Below are 12,944 nucleotides of genomic sequence, written 5' to 3'. Positions count from 1 at the left end.
GGAAACTCGAACATTTTCCATCTTACCCTTAATGGCATTTCGTTAATGGAACAGGGTCACGTCAACGACAAAACTATCAAGGCAACATTGAGGTAATATTTGTAGATCCAAGCATGTTTATCCGTTTCGTCACGCATACTTACCTGACGAGAGTCTACACCATGATCATGAAGATGGTGGGCTCAGGACGAGGCCTGCCCATTGCACATCGGGTCGGCTGACTCCTGCGATTACTCCAAATGCGAGTAACTCGGTCGTACAATTTCTGTTAGTGGGGACTGCGTTCGCGCTTTCTCCAGATTGTTCAAAAAATAAGATGAAACAGTAACTCCACATTTTCCGTTACCTGAAGTCGATAGATTAAGTGTTGTTCCCTACTCTCCGGTTGCGGAAACTCGAACATTTTCCATCTTACCCTTAATGGCATTTCGTTAATGGAACAGGGTCACGTCAACGACAAAACTATCAAGGCAACATTGAGGTAATATTTGTAGATCAAAGCATGTTTATCCGTTTCGTCACGCATACTTACCTGACGAGAGTCTACACCATGATCATGAAGATGGTGGGCTCAGGACGAGGCCTGCCCATTGCACATCGGGTCGGCTGACTCCTGCGATTACTCCAAATGCGAGTAACTCGGTCGTACAATTTCTGTTAGTGGGGACTGCGTTCGCGCTTTCCCCAGATTGTTGAAAAAGTTAAAAGAAACAGTTACGCGACTTTTTCCGTGACGCGAAGTCGATAGATTAAGTGTTGTTCCCTGCTCTCCGGTTGCGGAATCTCGAACATTTTCCATCTTACCCTTATTGGCATTTCGTTAATGGAACAGGGTCACGTCAACGACAAAACTATCAAGGCAACATTGAGGTAATATTTGTAGATCCAAGCATGTTTATCCGTTTCGTCACGCATACTTACCTGACGAGAGTCTACACCATGATCATGAAGATGGTGGGCTCAGGACGAGGCCTGCCCATTGCACATCGGGTCGGCTGACTCCTGCGATTACTCCAAATGCGAGTAACTCGGTCGTACAATTTCTGTTAGTGGGGACTGCGTTCGCGCTTTCCCCAGATTGTTCAAAAAGTAAGATGAAACGGTAACTCAACATTTGCCGTGACCCGAAGTTGATAGATTAAGTGTTGTTCCCTACTCTCCGGTTGCGGAAACTCGAACATTTTCCATCTTACCCTTATTGGCATTTCGTTAATCGAACAGGGTCACGTCAACGACAAAACTATCAAGGCAACATTGAGGTAATATTTGTAGATCAAAGCATGTTTATCCGTTTCGTTACGCATACTTACCTGACGAGAGTCGACACCATGATCATGAAGATGGTGGGCTCAGGACGAGGCCTGCCCATTGCACATCGGGTCGGCTGACTCCTGCGATTACTCCAAATGCGAGTAACTCGGTCGTACAATTTCTGTTAGTGGGGACTGCGTTCGCGCTTTCCCCAGATTGTTCAAAAAGTTCAAAGAAACAATAACTCGACATTTACCGTGATCCGAATTCGATAGATTAAGTGTTGTTCCCTACTCTCCGGTTGCGGAAACTTGAACATTTCCATCTTACCCTTATTGGCATTTCGTTAATCGAACAGGGTCACGTCAACGACAAAACTATCAAGGCAACATTGAGGTAATATTTGTAGATCAAAGCATGTTTATCCGTTTCGTCACGCATACTTACCTGACGAGAGTCTACACCATGATCATGAAGATGGTGGGCTCAGGACGAGGCCTGCCCATTGCACATCGGGTCGGCTGACTCCTGCGATTACTCCAAATGCGAGTAACTCGGTCGTACAATTTCTGTTAGTGGGGACTGCGTTCGCGCTTTCCCCAGATTGTTCAAAAAGTAAGATGAAACGGTAACTCCACATTTACCGTGACCCGAAGTCGATAGATTAAGTGTTGTTCCCTACTCTCCGGTTGTGGAAACTCGAACATTTTCCATCTTACCCTTATTGGCATTTCGTTAATCGAACAGGGTCACGTCAACGACAAAACTATCAAGGCAACATTGAGGTAATATTTGTAGATCAAAGCATGTTTATCCGTTTCGTCACGCATACTTACCTGACGAGAGTCTACACCATGATCATGAAGATGGTGGGCTCAGGACGAGGCCTGCCCATTGCACATCTGGTCGGCTGACTCCTGCGATTACTCCAAATGCGAGTAACTCGGTCGTACATTTTCTGTTAGTGGGGACTGCGTTCGCGCTTTCCCCAGATTGTTCAAAAAGTAAGATGAAACAGTAACTCCACATTTGCCGTGACCCGAAGTCGATAGATTAAGTGTTGTTCCCTACTCTTCGGTTGCTGAAACTCGAACATTTTCCATCTTACCCTTATTGGCATTTCGTTAATCGAACAGGGTCACGTCAACGACAAAACTATCAAGGCAACATTGAGGTAATATTTGTAGATGAAAGCATGTTTATCCGTTTCGTCACGCATACTTACCTGACGAGAGTCTACACCATGATCATGAAGATGGTGGGCTCAGGGCGAGGCCTGCCCATTGCACATCGGGTGGGCTGACTCCTGCGATTACTCCAAATGCGAGTAACTCGGTCGTACAATTTCTGTTAGTGGGGACTGCGTTCGCGCTTTCCCCAGATTGTTCAAAAAGTAAGATGAAACGGTAACTCCACATTTGCCGTGACCCGAAGTCGATAGATTAAGTGTTGTTCCCTACTCTCCGGTTGCGAAAAGTCGAACATTTTCCATCTTACCCTTATTGGCATTTCGTTAATCGAACAGGGTCACGTCAACGACAAAACTATCAAGGCAACATTGAGGTAATATTTGTGGATCAAAGCATGTTTATCCGTTTCGTCACGCATACTTACCTGACGAGAGTCTACACCATGATCATGAAGATGGTGGGCTCAGGACGAGGCCTGTCCATTGCACATCGGGTCGGCTGACTCCTGCGATTACTCCAAATGCGAGTAACTCGGTCGTACAATTTCTGTTAGTGGGGACTGCGTTCGCGCTTTCCCCAGATTGTTCAAAAAGTTCAAAGAAACAATAACTCGAGATTTACCGTGACCCGAAGTCGATAGATTAAGTGTTGTTCCCTACTCTCCGGTTGCTGAAACTCGAACATTTTCCATCTTACCCTTATTGGCATTTCGTTAATCGAACAGGGTCACGTCAACGACAAAACTATCAAGGCAACATTGAGGTAATATTTGTAGATCAAAGCATGTTTATCCGTTTCGTCACGCATACTTACCTGACGAGAGTCTACACCATGATCATGAAGATGGTGGGCTCAGGGCGAGGCCTGCCCATTGCACATCGGGTGGGCTGACTCCTGCGATTACTCCAAATGCGAGTAACTCGGTCGTACAATTTCTGTTAGTGGGGACTGCGTTCGCGCTTTCCCCAGATTGTTCAAAAAGTAAGATGAAACGGTAACTCCACATTTGCCGTGACCCGAAGTCGATAGATTAAGTGTTGTTCCCTACTCTCCGGTTGCGGAAACTCGAACATTTTCCATCTTACCCTTAATGGCATTTCGTTAATCGAACAGGGTCACGTCAACGACAAAACTATCAAGGCAACATTGAGGTAATATTTGTAGATCAAAGCATGTTTATCCGTTTCGTCACGCATACTTACCTGACGAGAGTCTACACCATGATCATGAAGATGGTGGGCTCAGGACGAGGCCTGCCCATTGCACATCGGGTCGGCTGACTCCTGCGATTACTCCAAATGCGAGTAACTCGGTCGTACATTTTCTGTTAGTGGGGACTGCGTTCGCGCTTTCCCCAGATTGTTCAAAAAGTAAGATGAAACAGTAACTCCACATTTGCCGTGACCCGAAGTCGATAGATTAAGTGTTGTTCCCTACTCTTCGGTTGCTGAAACTCGAACATTTTCCATCTTACCCTTATTGGCATTTCGTTAATCGAACAGGGTCACGTCAACGACAAAACTATCAAGGCAACATTGAGGTAATATTTGTAGATCAAAGCATGTTTATCCGTTTCGTCACGCATACTTACCTGACGAGAGTCTACACCATGATCATGAAGATGGTGGGCTCAGGGCGAGGCCTGCCCATTGCACATCGGGTGGGCTGACTCCTGCGATTACTCCAAATGCGAGTAACTCGGTCGTACAATTTCTGTTAGTGGGGACTGCGTTCGCGCTTTCCCCAGATTGTTCAAAAAGTAAGATGAAACGTTAACTCCACATTTGCCGTGACCCGAAGTCGATAGATTAAGTGTTGTTCCCTACTCTCCGGTTGCGAAAAGTCGAACATTTTCCATCTTACCCTTATTGGCATTTCGTTAATCGAACAGGGTCACGTCAACGACAAAACTATCAAGGCAACATTGAGGTAATATTTGTGGATCAAAGCATGTTTATCCGTTTCGTCACGCATACTTACCTGACGAGAGTCTACACCATGATCATGAAGATGGTGGGCTCAGGACGAGGCCTGTCCATTGCACATCGGGTCGGCTGACTCCTGCGATTACTCCAAATGCGAGTAACTCGGTCGTACAATTTCTGTTAGTGGGGACTGCGTTCGCGCTTTCCCCAGATTGTTCAAAAAGTTCAAAGAAACAATAACTCGAGATTTACCGTGACCCGAAGTCGATAGATTAAGTGTTGTTCCCTACTCTCCGGTTGCTGAAACTCGAACATTTTCCATCTTACCCTTATTGGCATTTCGTTAATCGAACAGGGTCACGTCAACGACAAAACTATCAAGGCAACATTGAGGTAATATTTGTAGATCAAAGCATGTTTATCCGTTTCGTCACGCATACTTACCTGACGAGAGTCTACACCATGATCATGAAGATGGTGGGCTCAGGGCGAGGCCTGCCCATTGCACATCGGGTGGGCTGACTCCTGCGATTACTCCAAATGCGAGTAACTCGGTCGTACAATTTCTGTTAGTGGGGACTGCGTTCGCGCTTTCCCCAGATTGTTCAAAAAGTAAGATGAAACGGTAACTCCACATTTGCCGTGACCCGAAGTCGATAAATTAAGTGTTGTTCCCTACTCTCCGGTTGCGAAAAGTCGAACATTTTCCATCTTACCCTTATTGGCATTTCGTTAATCGAACAGGGTCACGTCAACGACAAAACTATCAAGGCAACATTGAGGTAATATTTGTGGATCAAAGCATGTTTATCCGTTTCGTCACGCATACTTACCTGACGAGAGTCTACACCATGATCATGAAGATGGTGGGCTCAGGACGAGGCCTGTCCATTGCACATCGGGTCGGCTGACTCCTGCGATTACTCCAAATGCGAGTAACTCGGTCGTACAATTTCTGTTAGTGGGGACTGCGTTCGCGCTTTCCCCAGATTGTTCAAAAAGTAAGATGAAACGGTAACTCCACATTTGCCGTCACCCGAAGTCGATAGATTAAGTGTTGTTCCCTACTCTTCGGTTGCGGAAACTCGAACATTTCCATCTTGCCCTTATTGGCATTTCGTTAATCGAACAGGGTCACGTCAACGACAAAACTATCAAGGCAACATTGAGGTAATATTTGTAGATCAAAGCATGTTTATCCCCGTTTCGTCACGCATACTTACCTGACGAGAGTCTACACCATGATCATGAAGATGGTGGGCTCAGGACGAGGCCTGTCCATTGCACATCGGGTCGGCTGACTCCTGCGATTACTCCAAATGCGAGTAACTCGGTCGTACAATTTCTGTTAGTGGGGACTGCGTTCGCGCTTTCCCCAGATTGTTCAAAAAGTAAGATGAAACGGTAACTCCACATTTGCCGTCACCCGAAGTCGATAGATTAAGTGTTGTTCCCTACTCTCCGGTTGCGGAAACTCGAACATTTCCATCTTGCCCTTATTGGCATTTCGTTAATCGAACAGGGTCACGTCAACGACAAAACTATCAAGGCAACATTGAGGTAATATTTGTAGATCAAAGCATGTTTATCCGTTTCGTCACGCATACTTACCTGACGAGAGTCTACACAATGATCATGAAGATGGTGGGCTCAGGACGAGGCCTGCCCATTGCACATCGGGTCGGCTGATTCCTGCGATTACTCCAAATGCGAGTAACTCGGTCGTACAATTTCTGTTAGTGGGGACTGCGTTCGCGCTTTCCCCAGATTGTTCAAAAAGTAAGTTGAAACAGTAACTCCACATTTGCCGTGACCCGAAGTCGATAGATTAAGTGTTGTTCCCTACTCTCCGCTTGCGGAAACTCGAACATTTTCCATCTTACCCTTATTGGCATTTCGTTAATGGAACAGGGTCACGTCAACGACAAAACTATCAAGGCAACATTGAGGTAATATTTGTAGATCCAAGCATGTTTATCCGTTTCGTCACGCATACTTACCTGACGAGAGTCTACACCATGATCATGAAGATGGTGGGCTCAGGACGAGGCCTGTCCATTGCACATCGGGTCGGCTGACTCCTGCGATTACTCCAAATGCGAGTAACTCGGTCGTACAATTTCTGTTAGTGGGGACTGCGTTCGCGCTTTCCCCAGATTGTTCAAAAAGTTCAAAGAAACAATAACTCGACATTTACCGTGATCCGAATTCGATAGATTAAGTGTTGTTCCCTACTCTCCGGTTGCGGAAACTTGAACATTTCCATCTTACCCTTATTGGCATTTCGTTAATCGAACAGGGTCACGTCAACGACAAAACTATCAAGGCAACATTGAGGTAATATTTGTAGATCAAAGCATGTTTATCCGTTTCGTCACGCATACTTACCTGACGAGAGTCTACACCATGATCATGAAGATGGTGGGCTAAGGACGAGGCCTGCCCATTGCACATCGGGTCGGCTGACTCCTGCGATTACTCCAAATGCGAGTAACTCGGTCGTACAATTTCTGTTAGTGGGGACTGCGTTCGCGCTTTCCCCAGATTGTTCAAAAAGTAAGATGAAACGGTAACTCCACATTTACCGTGACCCGAAGTCGATAGATTAAGTGTTGTTCCCTACTCTCCGGTTGCGGAAACTCGAACATTTTCCATCTTACCCTTATTGGCATTTCGTTAATCGAACAGGGTCACGTCAACGACAAAACTATCAAGGCAACATTGAGGTAATATTTGTAGATCCAAGCATGTTTATCCGTTTCGTCACGCATACTTACCTGACGAGAGTCTACACCATGATCATGAAGATGGTGGGCTCAGGACGAGGCCTGCCCATTGCACATCTGGTCGGCTGACTCCTGCGATTACTCCAAATGCGAGTAACTCGGTCGTACATTTTCTGTTAGTGGGGACTGCGTTCGCGCTTTCCCCAGATTGTTCAAAAAGTAAGATGAAACAGTAACTCCACATTTGCCGTGACCCGAAGTCGATAGATTAAGTGTTGTTCCCTACTCTTCGGTTGCTGAAACTCGAACATTTTCCATCTTACCCTTATTGGCATTTCGTTAATCGAACAGGGTCACGTCAACGACAAAACTATCAAGGCAACATTGAGGTAATATTTGTAGATCAAAGCATGTTTATCCGTTTCGTCACGCATACTTACCTGACGAGAGTCTACACCATGATCATGAAGATGGTGGGCTCAGGGCGAGGCCTGCCCATTGCACATCGGGTGGGCTGACTCCAGCGATTACTCCAAATGCGAGTAACTCGGTCGTATAATTTCTGTTAGTGGGGACTGCGTTCGCGCTTTCCCCAGATTGTTCAAAAAGTAAGATGAAACGGTAACTCCACATTTGCCGTGACCCGAAGTCGATAGATTAAGTGTTGTTCCCTACTCTCCGGTTGCGAAAAGTCGAACATTTTCCATCTTACCCTTATTGGCATTTCGTTAATCGAACAGGGTCACGTCAACGACAAAACTATCAAGGCAACATTGAGGTAATATTTGTGGATCAAAGCATGTTTATCCGTTTCGTCACGCATACTTACCTGACGAGAGTCTACACCATGATCATGAAGATGGTGGGCTCAGGACGAGGCCTGTCCATTGCACATCGGGTCGGCTGACTCCTGCGATTACTCCAAATGCGAGTAACTCGGTCGTACAATTTCTGTTAGTGGGGACTGCGTTCGCGCTTTCCCCAGATTGTTCAAAAAGTAAGATGAAACGGTAACTCCACATTTGCCGTCACCCGAAGTCGATAGATTAAGTGTTGTTCCCTACTCTCCGGTTGCGGAAACTCGAACATTTCCATCTTGCCCTTATTGGCATTTCGTTAATCGAACAGGGTCACGTCAACGACAAAACTATCAAGGCAACATTGAGGTAATATTTGTAGATCAAAGCATGTTTATCCGTTTCGTCACGCATACTTACCTGACGAGAGTCTACACAATGATCATGAAGATGGTGGGCTCAGGACGAGGCCTGCCCATTGCACATCGGGTCGGCTGATTCCTGCGATTACTCCAAATGCGAGTAACTCGGTCGTACAATTTCTGTTAGTGGGGACTGCGTTCGCGCTTTCCCCAGATTGTTCAAAAAGTAAGTTGAAACAGTAACTCCACATTTGCCGTGACCCGAAGTCGATAGATTAAGTGTTGTTCCCTACTCTCCGCTTGCGGAAACTCGAACATTTTCCATCTTACCCTTATTGGCATTTCGTTAATGGAACAGGGTCACGTCAACGACAAAACTATCAAGGCAACATTGAGGTAATATTTGTAGATCCAAGCATGTTTATCCGTTTCGTCACGCATACTTACCTGACGAGAGTCTACACCATGATCATGAAGATGGTGGGCTCAGGACGAGGCCTGCCCATTGCACATCGGGTCGGCTGACTCCTGCGATTACTCCAAATGCGAGTAACTCGGTCGTACAATTTCTGTTAGTGGGGACTGCGTTCGCGCTTTCCCCAGATTGTTCAAAAAGTTCAAAGAAACAATAACTCGACATTTACCGTGATCCGAATTCGATAGATTAAGTGTTGTTCCCTACTCTCCGGTTGCGGAAACTTGAACATTTCCATCTTACCCTTATTGGCATTTCGTTAATCGAACAGGGTCACGTCAACGACAAAACTATCAAGGCAACATTGAGGTAATATTTGTAGATCAAAGCATGTTTATCCGTTTCGTCACGCATACTTACCTGACGAGAGTCTACACCATGATCATGAAGATGGTGGGCTCAGGACGAGGCCTGCCCATTGCACATCGGGTCGGCTGACTCCTGCGATTACTCCAAATGCGAGTAACTCGGTCGTACAATTTCTGTTAGTGGGGACTGCGTTCGCGCTTTCCCCAGATTGTTCAAAAAGTAAGATGAAACGGTAACTCCACATTTACCGTGACCCGAAGTCGATAGATTAAGTGTTGTTCCCTACTCTCCGGTTTCGGAAACTCGAACATTTTCCATCTTACCCTTATTGGCATTTCGTTAATCGAACAGGGTCACGTCAACGACAAAACTATCAAGGCAACATTGAGGTAATATTTGTAGATCAAAGCATGTTTATCCGTTTCGTCACGCATACTTACCTGACGAGAGTCTACACCATGATCATGAAGATGGTGGGCTCAGGACGAGGCCTGCCCATTGCACATCTGGTCGGCTGACTCCTGCGATTACTCCAAATGCGAGTAACTCGGTCGTACATTTTCTGTTAGTGGGGACTGCGTTCGCGCTTTCCCCAGATTGTTCAAAAAGTAAGATGAAACAGTAACTCCACATTTGCCGTGACCCGAAGTCGATAGATTAAGTGTTGTTCCCTACTCTTCGGTTGCTGAAACTCGAACATTTTCCATCTTACCCTTATTGGCATTTCGTTAATCGAACAGGGTCACGTCAACGACAAAACTATCAAGGCAACATTGAGGTAATATTTGTAGATCAAAGCATGTTTATCCGTTTCGTCACGCATACTTACCTGACGAGAGTCTACACCATGATCATGAAGATGGTGGGCTCAGGGCGAGGCCTGCCCATTGCACATCGGGTGGGCTGACTCCTGCGATTACTCCAAATGCGAGTAACTCGGTCGTACAATTTCTGTTAGTGGGGACTGCGTTCGCGCTTTCCCCAGATTGTTCAAAAAGTAAGATGAAACGGTAACTCCACATTTGCCGTGACCCGAAGTCGATAGATTAAGTGTTGTTCCCTACTCTCCGGTTGCGGAAACTCGAACATTTCCATCTTGCCCTTATTGGCATTTCGTTAATCGAACAGGGTCACGTCAACGACAAAACTATCAAGGCAACATTGAGGTAATATTTGTAGATCAAAGCATGTTTATCCGTTTCGTCACGCATACTTACCTGACGAGAGTCTACACAATGATCATGAAGATGGTGGGCTCAGGACGAGGCCTGCCCATTGCACATCGGGTCGGCTGATTCCTGCGATTACTCCAAATGCGAGTAACTCGGTCGTACAATTTCTGTTAGTGGGGACTGCGTTCGCGCTTTCCCCAGATTGTTCAAAAAGTAAGTTGAAACAGTAACTCCACATTTGCCGTGACCCGAAGTCGATAGATTAAGTGTTGTTCCCTACTCTCCGCTTGCGGAAACTCGAACATTTTCCATCTTACCCTTATTGGCATTTCGTTAATGGAACAGGGTCACGTCAACGACAAAACTATCAAGGCAACATTGAGGTAATATTTGTAGATCCAAGCATGTTTATCCGTTTCGTCACGCATACTTACCTGACGAGAGTCTACACCATGATCATGAAGATGGTGGGCTCAGGACGAGGCCTGCCCATTGCACATCGGGTCGGCTGACTCCTGCGATTACTCCAAATGCGAGTAACTCGGTCGTACAATTTCTGTTAGTGGGGACTGCGTTCGCGCTTTCCCCAGATTGTTCAAAAAGTAAGATGAAACGGTAACTCCACATTTGCCGTGACCCGAAGTCGATAGATTAAGTGTTGTTCCCTACTCTCCGGTTGCGAAAAGTCGAACATTTTCCATCTTACCCTTATTGGCATTTCGTTAATCGAACAGGGTCACGTCAACGACAAAACTATCAAGGCAACATTGAGGTAATATTTGTGGATCAAAGCATGTTTATCCGTTTCGTCACGCATACTTACCTGACGAGAGTCTACACCATGATCATGAAGATGGTGGGCTCAGGACGAGGCCTGTCCATTGCACATCGGGTCGGCTGACTCCTGCGATTACTCCAAATGCGAGTAACTCGGTCGTACAATTTCTGTTAGTGGGGACTGCGTTCGCGCTTTCCCCAGATTGTTCAAAAAGTAAGATGAAACGGTAACTCCACATTTGCCGTCACCCGAAGTCGATAGATTAAGTGTTGTTCCCTACTCTCCGGTTGCGGAAACTCGAACATTTCCATCTTGCCCTTATTGGCATTTCGTTAATCGAACAGGGTCACGTCAACGACAAAACTATCAAGGCAACATTGAGGTAATATTTGTAGATCAAACCATGTTTATCCGTTTCGTCACGCATACTTACCTGACGAGAGTCTACACAATGATCATGAAGATGGTGGGCTCAGGACGAGGCCTGCCCATTGCACATCGGGTCGGCTGATTCCTGCGATTACTCCAAATGCGAGTAACTCGGTCGTACAATTTCTGTTAGTGGGGACTGCGTTCGCGCTTTCCCCAGATTGTTCAAAAAGTTCAAAGAAACAATAACTCGACATTTACCGTGATCCGAATTCGATAGATTAAGTGTTGTTCCCTACTCTCCGGTTGCGGAAACTTGAACATTTCCATCTTACCCTTATTGGCATTTCGTTAATCGAACAGGGTCACGTCAACGACAAAACTATCAAGGCAACATTGAGGTAATATTTGTGGATCAAAGCATGTTTATCCGTTTCGTCACGCATACTTACCTGACGAGAGTCTACACCATGATCATGAAGATGGTGGGCTCAGGACGAGGCCTGTCCATTGCACATCGGGTCGGCTGACTCCTGCGATTACTCCAAATGCGAGTAACTCGGTCGTACAATTTCTGTTAGTGGGGACTGCGTTCGCGCTTTCCCCAGATTGTTCAAAAAGTAAGATGAAACGGTAACTCCACATTTGCCGTCACCCGAAGTCGATAGATTAAGTGTTGTTCCCTACTCTCCGGTTGCGGAAACTCGAACATTTTCCATCTTACCCTTATTGGCATTTCGTTAATGGAACAGGGTCACGTCAACGACAAAACTATCAAGGCAACATTGAGGTAATATTTGTAGATCCAAGCATGTTTATCCGTTTCGTCACGCATACTTACCTGACGAGAGTCTACACCATGATCATGAAGATGGTGGGCTCAGGACGAGGCCTGCCCATTGCACATCGGGTCGGCTGACTCCTGCGATTACTCCAAATGCGAGTAACTCGGTCGTACAATTTCTGTTAGTGGGGACTGCGTTCGCGCTTTCCCCAGATTGTTCAAAAAGTTCAAAGAAACAATAACTCGACATTTACCGTGATCCGAATTCGATAGATTAAGTGTTGTTCCCTACTCTCCGGTTGCGGAAACTTGAACATTTCCATCTTACCCTTATTGGCATTTCGTTAATCGAACAGGGTCACGTCAACGACAAAACTATCAAGGCAACATTGAGGTAATATTTGTAGATCAAAGCATGTTTATCCGTTTCGTCACGCATACTTACCTGACGAGAGTCTACACCATGATCATGAAGATGGTGGGCTCAGGACGAGGCCTGCCCATTGCACATCGGATCGGCTGACTCCTGCGATTACTCCAAATGCGAGTAACTCGGTCGTACAATTTCTGTTAGTGGGGACTGCGTTCGCGCTTTCCCCAGATTGTTCAAAAAGTAAGATGAAACGGTATCTCCACATTTACCGTGACCCGAAGTCGATAGATTAAGTGTTGTTCCCTACTCTCCGGTTGCGGAAACTCGAACATTTTCCATCTTACCCTTATTGGCATTTCGTTAATCGAACAGGGTCACGTCAACGACAAAACTATCAAGGCAACATTGAGGTAATATTTGTAGATCAAAGCAT

The 12,944-nt window shown here is 45.9% G+C and overlaps 33 non-coding genes across 33 annotated transcripts; all 33 read left to right on the top strand.

Moving 5' to 3' along the window:
• The first annotated feature begins 135 nt into the window (after positions 1 to 135).
• On the top strand, positions 136 to 299 carry LOC143463631 (U1 spliceosomal RNA). The gene has a single exon (XR_013118387.1). It is a non-coding gene; the product is annotated as a U1 spliceosomal RNA (small nuclear RNA).
• A 225-nt stretch (positions 300 to 524) lies between these two features.
• On the top strand, positions 525 to 688 carry LOC143463736 (U1 spliceosomal RNA). The gene has a single exon (XR_013118486.1). It is a non-coding gene; the product is annotated as a U1 spliceosomal RNA (small nuclear RNA).
• A 225-nt stretch (positions 689 to 913) lies between these two features.
• Positions 914 to 1,077, top strand: LOC143463734 (U1 spliceosomal RNA). The gene has a single exon (XR_013118484.1). It is a non-coding gene; the product is annotated as a U1 spliceosomal RNA (small nuclear RNA).
• A 225-nt stretch (positions 1,078 to 1,302) lies between these two features.
• Positions 1,303 to 1,466, top strand: LOC143463624 (U1 spliceosomal RNA). The gene has a single exon (XR_013118380.1). It is a non-coding gene; the product is annotated as a U1 spliceosomal RNA (small nuclear RNA).
• Positions 1,467 to 1,690: 224 nt separating this feature from the next.
• LOC143463732 (U1 spliceosomal RNA) lies at positions 1,691 to 1,854 on the top strand. The gene has a single exon (XR_013118483.1). It is a non-coding gene; the product is annotated as a U1 spliceosomal RNA (small nuclear RNA).
• A 225-nt stretch (positions 1,855 to 2,079) lies between these two features.
• On the top strand, positions 2,080 to 2,243 carry LOC143463681 (U1 spliceosomal RNA). The gene has a single exon (XR_013118435.1). It is a non-coding gene; the product is annotated as a U1 spliceosomal RNA (small nuclear RNA).
• Positions 2,244 to 2,468: 225 nt separating this feature from the next.
• Positions 2,469 to 2,632, top strand: LOC143463674 (U1 spliceosomal RNA). The gene has a single exon (XR_013118428.1). It is a non-coding gene; the product is annotated as a U1 spliceosomal RNA (small nuclear RNA).
• A 225-nt stretch (positions 2,633 to 2,857) lies between these two features.
• LOC143463605 (U1 spliceosomal RNA) lies at positions 2,858 to 3,021 on the top strand. Its single transcript, XR_013118361.1, has one exon. It is a non-coding gene; the product is annotated as a U1 spliceosomal RNA (small nuclear RNA).
• Positions 3,022 to 3,246: 225 nt separating this feature from the next.
• On the top strand, positions 3,247 to 3,410 carry LOC143463663 (U1 spliceosomal RNA). The gene has a single exon (XR_013118417.1). It is a non-coding gene; the product is annotated as a U1 spliceosomal RNA (small nuclear RNA).
• Positions 3,411 to 3,635: 225 nt separating this feature from the next.
• LOC143463641 (U1 spliceosomal RNA) lies at positions 3,636 to 3,799 on the top strand. Its single transcript, XR_013118396.1, has one exon. It is a non-coding gene; the product is annotated as a U1 spliceosomal RNA (small nuclear RNA).
• Positions 3,800 to 4,024: 225 nt separating this feature from the next.
• On the top strand, positions 4,025 to 4,188 carry LOC143463651 (U1 spliceosomal RNA). Its single transcript, XR_013118405.1, has one exon. It is a non-coding gene; the product is annotated as a U1 spliceosomal RNA (small nuclear RNA).
• A 225-nt stretch (positions 4,189 to 4,413) lies between these two features.
• LOC143463603 (U1 spliceosomal RNA) lies at positions 4,414 to 4,577 on the top strand. Its single transcript, XR_013118359.1, has one exon. It is a non-coding gene; the product is annotated as a U1 spliceosomal RNA (small nuclear RNA).
• Positions 4,578 to 4,802: 225 nt separating this feature from the next.
• LOC143463639 (U1 spliceosomal RNA) lies at positions 4,803 to 4,966 on the top strand. The gene has a single exon (XR_013118394.1). It is a non-coding gene; the product is annotated as a U1 spliceosomal RNA (small nuclear RNA).
• A 225-nt stretch (positions 4,967 to 5,191) lies between these two features.
• On the top strand, positions 5,192 to 5,355 carry LOC143463602 (U1 spliceosomal RNA). Its single transcript, XR_013118358.1, has one exon. It is a non-coding gene; the product is annotated as a U1 spliceosomal RNA (small nuclear RNA).
• A 226-nt stretch (positions 5,356 to 5,581) lies between these two features.
• On the top strand, positions 5,582 to 5,745 carry LOC143463601 (U1 spliceosomal RNA). Its single transcript, XR_013118357.1, has one exon. It is a non-coding gene; the product is annotated as a U1 spliceosomal RNA (small nuclear RNA).
• Positions 5,746 to 5,969: 224 nt separating this feature from the next.
• Positions 5,970 to 6,133, top strand: LOC143463671 (U1 spliceosomal RNA). Its single transcript, XR_013118425.1, has one exon. It is a non-coding gene; the product is annotated as a U1 spliceosomal RNA (small nuclear RNA).
• A 225-nt stretch (positions 6,134 to 6,358) lies between these two features.
• LOC143463600 (U1 spliceosomal RNA) lies at positions 6,359 to 6,522 on the top strand. Its single transcript, XR_013118356.1, has one exon. It is a non-coding gene; the product is annotated as a U1 spliceosomal RNA (small nuclear RNA).
• A 224-nt stretch (positions 6,523 to 6,746) lies between these two features.
• On the top strand, positions 6,747 to 6,910 carry LOC143463644 (U1 spliceosomal RNA). The gene has a single exon (XR_013118399.1). It is a non-coding gene; the product is annotated as a U1 spliceosomal RNA (small nuclear RNA).
• A 225-nt stretch (positions 6,911 to 7,135) lies between these two features.
• On the top strand, positions 7,136 to 7,299 carry LOC143463680 (U1 spliceosomal RNA). The gene has a single exon (XR_013118434.1). It is a non-coding gene; the product is annotated as a U1 spliceosomal RNA (small nuclear RNA).
• Positions 7,300 to 7,524: 225 nt separating this feature from the next.
• On the top strand, positions 7,525 to 7,688 carry LOC143463697 (U1 spliceosomal RNA). Its single transcript, XR_013118451.1, has one exon. It is a non-coding gene; the product is annotated as a U1 spliceosomal RNA (small nuclear RNA).
• Positions 7,689 to 7,913: 225 nt separating this feature from the next.
• Positions 7,914 to 8,077, top strand: LOC143463599 (U1 spliceosomal RNA). The gene has a single exon (XR_013118355.1). It is a non-coding gene; the product is annotated as a U1 spliceosomal RNA (small nuclear RNA).
• A 224-nt stretch (positions 8,078 to 8,301) lies between these two features.
• Positions 8,302 to 8,465, top strand: LOC143463670 (U1 spliceosomal RNA). The gene has a single exon (XR_013118424.1). It is a non-coding gene; the product is annotated as a U1 spliceosomal RNA (small nuclear RNA).
• Positions 8,466 to 8,690: 225 nt separating this feature from the next.
• On the top strand, positions 8,691 to 8,854 carry LOC143463731 (U1 spliceosomal RNA). Its single transcript, XR_013118482.1, has one exon. It is a non-coding gene; the product is annotated as a U1 spliceosomal RNA (small nuclear RNA).
• A 224-nt stretch (positions 8,855 to 9,078) lies between these two features.
• On the top strand, positions 9,079 to 9,242 carry LOC143463730 (U1 spliceosomal RNA). The gene has a single exon (XR_013118481.1). It is a non-coding gene; the product is annotated as a U1 spliceosomal RNA (small nuclear RNA).
• Positions 9,243 to 9,467: 225 nt separating this feature from the next.
• On the top strand, positions 9,468 to 9,631 carry LOC143463679 (U1 spliceosomal RNA). Its single transcript, XR_013118433.1, has one exon. It is a non-coding gene; the product is annotated as a U1 spliceosomal RNA (small nuclear RNA).
• Positions 9,632 to 9,856: 225 nt separating this feature from the next.
• On the top strand, positions 9,857 to 10,020 carry LOC143463627 (U1 spliceosomal RNA). The gene has a single exon (XR_013118383.1). It is a non-coding gene; the product is annotated as a U1 spliceosomal RNA (small nuclear RNA).
• Positions 10,021 to 10,244: 224 nt separating this feature from the next.
• Positions 10,245 to 10,408, top strand: LOC143463669 (U1 spliceosomal RNA). Its single transcript, XR_013118423.1, has one exon. It is a non-coding gene; the product is annotated as a U1 spliceosomal RNA (small nuclear RNA).
• Positions 10,409 to 10,633: 225 nt separating this feature from the next.
• Positions 10,634 to 10,797, top strand: LOC143463729 (U1 spliceosomal RNA). The gene has a single exon (XR_013118480.1). It is a non-coding gene; the product is annotated as a U1 spliceosomal RNA (small nuclear RNA).
• A 225-nt stretch (positions 10,798 to 11,022) lies between these two features.
• LOC143463598 (U1 spliceosomal RNA) lies at positions 11,023 to 11,186 on the top strand. Its single transcript, XR_013118354.1, has one exon. It is a non-coding gene; the product is annotated as a U1 spliceosomal RNA (small nuclear RNA).
• Positions 11,187 to 11,410: 224 nt separating this feature from the next.
• Positions 11,411 to 11,574, top strand: LOC143463668 (U1 spliceosomal RNA). Its single transcript, XR_013118422.1, has one exon. It is a non-coding gene; the product is annotated as a U1 spliceosomal RNA (small nuclear RNA).
• Positions 11,575 to 11,798: 224 nt separating this feature from the next.
• Positions 11,799 to 11,962, top strand: LOC143463597 (U1 spliceosomal RNA). The gene has a single exon (XR_013118353.1). It is a non-coding gene; the product is annotated as a U1 spliceosomal RNA (small nuclear RNA).
• A 225-nt stretch (positions 11,963 to 12,187) lies between these two features.
• LOC143463728 (U1 spliceosomal RNA) lies at positions 12,188 to 12,351 on the top strand. Its single transcript, XR_013118479.1, has one exon. It is a non-coding gene; the product is annotated as a U1 spliceosomal RNA (small nuclear RNA).
• A 224-nt stretch (positions 12,352 to 12,575) lies between these two features.
• On the top strand, positions 12,576 to 12,739 carry LOC143463609 (U1 spliceosomal RNA). The gene has a single exon (XR_013118365.1). It is a non-coding gene; the product is annotated as a U1 spliceosomal RNA (small nuclear RNA).
• The last annotated feature ends 205 nt before the right edge of the window (positions 12,740 to 12,944 follow it).

This window comes from Clavelina lepadiformis, chromosome 6, assembly GCF_947623445.1.
Source record: "Clavelina lepadiformis chromosome 6, kaClaLepa1.1, whole genome shotgun sequence".
NCBI lineage: Eukaryota > Metazoa > Chordata > Ascidiacea > Aplousobranchia > Clavelinidae > Clavelina > Clavelina lepadiformis.
The sequence above is the reverse complement of the archived record's forward strand: the minus strand, read 5'-3'. Positions and strand labels throughout refer to the sequence as shown.